This window comes from Lactuca sativa, chromosome 4, assembly GCF_002870075.4.
Source record: "Lactuca sativa cultivar Salinas chromosome 4, Lsat_Salinas_v11, whole genome shotgun sequence".
Taxonomy (NCBI): Eukaryota; Viridiplantae; Streptophyta; class Magnoliopsida; order Asterales; family Asteraceae; genus Lactuca; species Lactuca sativa.
The window spans coordinates 239,094,036-239,100,035 of NC_056626.2; positions in this window are offsets into that span (position 1 = coordinate 239,094,036).

Sequence of the window (6,000 nt, forward strand, 5' to 3'; positions counted from 1 at the left end):
AGAATCAAAATAAGCCACAGTATCATCAAATGAAACAATTTCAGCATCATAAGTAGATAAAGGAATATTAAAAGATTCAAGAATTGTACGTACCTTGGTTGTCATGGGTGATTTGTCAGTGGATTTTGACACAAAGCATTTCCCTCAAATGTTCCCTTCGCATTCCTCAAAGCTTGCGAACATTGCTCCATGTGTGGGATGCCTCATTTCTTCAGCATCAGATCCTGAAGACCAGATCTGATAAGTTCAACTCTCTTCTTCAGTAGTTTCTCCTTTCGCAACCAATGACACTCCTTTGGTCTTTGCACGTAACTCTTCAATCTTCTCAGAATAGTATGCCTCATCTTTGACTTTTTCTTTCTTCTCTTCTCTCTTTCGCAACATGCAGTCAGCTGCGAAGTGGTTCGCACCATTGCAATAATGACAATAGATTCCTGTATCACCTTTCAACTTTTTCTCTTCATTCGCATTTTTCGGTTTTTCCTTAATTTTCTCCATCTTCTTCCTCTCATCCCCTCCAGTCCTTGTGGTAACATTCTTCGCATCATTCATCTTCCCTTTTGGATTAAAAGGCTTTTTGAAAAACTTTTTAACTCTGTTGTTTGAATAGAATGCCACAGCTTCATCATCGGAATTCATCAAAAATCCTTCATTATCTGATCCATCTTTTTCATCATTTTCAGATACCTTTGAAACTAGAGCCAAAGGACCACCAATAATGAGTTTTGATTCTTCATACATTTCTGAGACCTCAGATTCATGTGTTTTTAGTTGATTGTAGAGATCATTCAATTTGGTTGAATCAAAACTTTGTTGATTCTTAATCATCATACTCACACTTCGCCACTCCTTGCGAAGTCCCATAATGAAAGTTAAATTGAATTCCATGATAGATCTAGTGATACCGTACCTATTGCAGCGAAACACAAGCTCATTCAGACGATCATAGTAACCTTCAAGAGTTTCTGCAGCCTTCTGTCTGAATTCCTTCAGTTCAATCAGACATTGCTTCACAGAATTGATCTTCGTCTTTTCGCTACCTTGATACTTCTCCTTTAGAGTATTCCAGATGTCTTTTGCTGTTTTACAACTACGAATGTAATTGTAAACCACAGGAGGAAGAGCACCTCTTAGTTCCCTCATGCATCTCTTTTCGTTATCCTTCAGACGTTTTCGTTGATCTTCAACATCAGGAGATCCAGTGGATGAACCAATTTGTTGAACATTTGCAGGAGCTTGAACTGTTCCATCGATACAACTCCAAAGTTTTTCATCAATTCCATTTATGTAATCTTCCATTCTATCAGCCCACTGATCATAGTATTCTGGAATCAACATCGGAATTTTGGTTGAAGAACCAAGCAAATGAGAGAAAGAAGTCATCGTGTTCATGTTGAAGTTCGCCATTGATGAACAAACAAAAATTTCAGAAAACTTGAGAATTTGATGAATTTCAGAAATCGATCAAGTGAATTGATCAAAAATTGCTAATCGAATACTCGACTTAACAATTCAAATGCAGAATCAATTCAAATCTGAAGATCAAAAGTGATTTTCAAAACCAAAATTGCGCGGAAAATTTTGAGTAAAATTTGTAACTCAAAAAGCAATTGATTCTTATACGAAAATCAGATCTAAGCAGTTTCAATCCTGCTCTGATACCAATTGATGAGAATTGTTATCGAGAATTAAGATGTGAAACAATTGATTTGAATGATGAATGATAAAGAACACATGAAGTAAATATTAATCCGATCTCATTTTAAAGACTGATTACAAAATAAGCTGAAGAGAGTTTTTGTGTTTCGATCTCATATTCTCTACTTCAAGCCTATGTCCCTATTTATAGGGAACTTACAAAAAGTATACTAAGTCATATACAGTGAAACTTCGCATTTAAAATAGACGTAGTAAAATACATACAAAATGCGAATCATTACAAAACAAACTATTCGACTTTTACAACTAACATCTACACAAATACACGGAAATAACTGACTGAAGGCTTGTGACCATATAGAATCTCATACGGGGTCTTCATTTGAGCTTTGTTGATCAACACGCGATTCCGAATGTAGCAAGCAGTGTTTATCGCCTCGGACCAAAAGAAAACTGGTAGTTTGGAGTCACACATCATCGTCCTTGCAACGTCTTTTAAAGTTCTGTTTCTCCTCTCAACAATACCATTTTGTTGAGGTGTGTGAGCGGAGCTGTATTGACGCATAATACCGTTTTCTGTGCAAAAATGATCGAGTACGGGATTCTTGAACTCTGTTCCATTGTCAGTACGGAACGCCTTCATCCGGTTGTTAATTTGGTTCTCAATAAACACAATGAATTTCTTTATTAGATCAGCAACTCCAGCTTTGTTGGATAGAAAGAAAACCCACGTAAAATGAGAGAAATCATCAATCACAACCAGACAATATGAATTTTTATTTATACTGAGAACGTTGACTGGTCCAAACAGATCCATATGTAGCAGTTGAAGCACCTGACTGATTGAGTTAACCTGTTTTGGCAGGTGAGGTTTTCTGTGATGCTTACCTTTGGCACATGACACACACTTTTCAAAATTTATAAAGTCTTTGACAGGAAAACCACAGACCATCTCATTCTTTGCAAGACGATTCAAATTCATGGCATTAGCATGACTGAGTCTTCGATGCCACAGCATCGCATTTTGTTCTGAGATCTTTGAAAAGAGGCACATAACTTGTTTTGGAAGATTGCTATTGATATCAATGATGTAAGCATTCCCATCACTTTTAGATTTTACAAGAATCCACTCTTCTAGGATGACAAAGCCTGGCTTGAGAATCATGCATTCCTTATCAGTGAAATGTGTACAATAGCCTTTGTCGCATATCTGAGACACACTCAACAAACTATGCTTCAATTCGGGAGCAAAGTTGACATTCTCGAAACTTAAGACTCCATTTGTGATGGTTCCTCTTTAAGTGATCTTGCCACCTTCTCCACCCGCAAAGGAAATATATCCCCCATTAAAAGATTGAATGTTGTTCAATTGGGTTATATTTCCTGTCATATGCCGGGAGCAGCCGCTGTCGAGGAACCAAGGTCTGACGACATTCCCCCGCAACTGTCCCTGCAAAATGTGCTGGTTAATTTAGATTTGGGAACCCAGGTGATTACTTTCTAGGGTTTTCCCGATGCATTTTCAAATTTATCATTATTTAATAACTTCTCAGAGGATACAAATGATTAATTGGAGGCTATTTTGGGCAACCATTAATAATTAGGTTTTCTAACAGTCCCGAGTGGTTTTGAAATAAGATTTTTATCAGTTCGCTTGGAGCACTTGGGTTTTCTACCAGAATTGGTTGAAGACCCTGTCACAACTAGGAATTTTGATGCCTTGTAAACATTGAACAATGATGAAAAATGTGAACCAACAATGTGAAAGCATGTATGATACTTATTCAATAACAACAAAACTTAAATCAAACACTTCATGCAAGCACTGCAAATAGTCAATAATGAATTGGAAACCCTAGAAATCCTGATTTAAGTCCATTTTGGACTAGGATTTCCTTATTGGGCCTAATGGACCAATAAGCTTTCAATTTGACTATCTTGAACATAGAACTCTCAAATGGGCCCTAATTTAGACCCATATGATTGAAACTAAATATTTTGGGCTTTATAAGCATAAAATAAACTAGGATAATTTTAATGGACCTCATTGGATCCCAACAAATTTAATTAGCCCTAATGAGTCATAAAAATCATTCCTTAATTTAATTGGGTCGAAAATCACCTAATGGGTTTGTAATTTGGGCTTAAGCATTAAAGGGCCCAAATCCTTTTTCCCCTCTCCTTTCTCGACCCAACATGTGACAACCCAAAATTTCCACTTTGAACAAACCACACCAAGCCAATAGAAGTAGAACAGTTACAGTGAAAACTCAGATTTCGAGTGTAAGTTTGGCAGTTTTCAGGATTTTACATCTATGGAGATATTAGGAGAATGGAGGCACTAGGATTTTGTGCAACACTGTAATTCCATTTCTCTCGATCATTAGAATCCATTCCGAGAATAGAAATATTTTCTGCCAAAAATCTCAGGACTATAAATAGAATTATGAACCAAATTGGTTCATTAGTTGAATTCCAATTAGAGAAAAGCCAATTTCTCTCTCACGGATCTTCGGGTTTTCGTCCCAGATTGTGAGTCTACTTTCCTAGATGTGTTTCAATACTTGTTATATGCTTAATAACATTATTTACATGTCCAAAATACAAGATCCGGGAGTTTACCGCCCAAGAACGTTCTTGGGGAGTAAACTCCAAAATGGAGCTTTAAGGCCATCTAGTCCCATTTCCTTGTTAGGTAACTAGCTTAGGAAGTTATGTATGAGCATTAGAGGCTAGAAATCAATCAAACCCATATACGTTTTAGGAGTTTACGGCCAAGGATATGCTCTTGGGCCGTAAACCCCTTTTTCAAGGGCTAAGAGTGCCCTAATCACCCCCAAAGGCTTGGAATCTATTTTAGACAAATACCCTAATGTGTTTAGGACCTAGGAAACATAAGAAAAGCACAAGTATTGAAGAGTTTACGGCCAAGAGTGGTTCTTGGGCCGTAAACTCCCAAAAAGGGGTCAAAGGACACCCTAAACCCTTCCTTAAGCCAAGAGACAATTTGAGCATGTACCTAAATGTGTTATGGACTAGCTAAAACATTTAGAACCCTATGTGTGAGGGAGCTTATGGCCCAAAAGGTTCCAAGGCCGTAAACTCCATGAAATGGTTCCAAATGTGCCATAAACTCTTCTTAAGCCAAGTACCAAAGCCTAGTTTAATCCCTAGAAATGTTTGAGACTTGAAAGCACCATAATAACCCTCACAAGGGAGTTTACGGCCGTAAACTCCAATGGAAGGAGGTCTTTGGGCCGTAAACTCCCCAAAGGAGTTCATATGGTGCCCAAACACTTGTGTAAGCCTAGAAACAATTCCCCACTAGAGTTGTAGAAATTCTAAGCACCATTTCAAGACTTGGTTGAGAGTTTACGGCCAGGAGCTTACTCCCCTGGGCCGTAAACTCCAATAAATATGGTCTTTTGACCTTAAACTCCCATTAGGGGCATTGCACTCCTTTGTTGCAACCCATTAGCCTCCTAGCGCTTGACCAAAAGTGTTGTCCTCGTGTTTAAATGTTTATACTTGTATAATTAGTGATTTAATCCCTAATTATTTATATACATATGTTTTCATATGTAATTAGGATCTTTGTGTGCGTCTAAGTCTTCACTTGACACCAAGCTCTTGCCCGATCCTTCCGTACGATAACAGTCCGTTCAATTCCGGTCACTTACTGCAGGTGAGTTCATACCCCTTAATCAATGTTTTAAATGATTTTAAATGTTTTAAATGGGGGGGGGGAATACAAGTAGAAAAAACCATGTTATTAAATCAATCTTATGTATTTTATAACTGTGTTTTCACTCAGTAGATTTCACATATTTCAAAAGGTGTCACATGAAATGGTTTTCTATCTTAAAATACTTTGATAACAAAAGTATTAGTTTTGAAATGTTTAATGACATCAAGTCACTCTAAATTATTGTTCAAAACTCCTAGATATCTTACAAAACCATTATTTTACCTTCTTGAATCAAACTATACTTATGCGCATATGTTCATAATTATGTTAAGAGATTATAGTTTCCATCCTTCGTTCAGTTGCCCACACCCTGGTGTATCGAGAGTGTATAAATCTACGTGAACAACCACTTACTTTCCAGTTAATTATCATAGGGATAGTTAGAAGATATCAAACATTATTACTACTACAAGGAATCACACGAGAGTCAGTTCATTCATGAGTCTATACTAATACCTTACATGATACATGAATACACGTACTTAGGATTACATGATACATGAATATGTTTATATATATACTTACATGATGCATGATCACACTTACATGAACACACTTACATGAATACCATACAGGAAGACTGTTACTTAGGT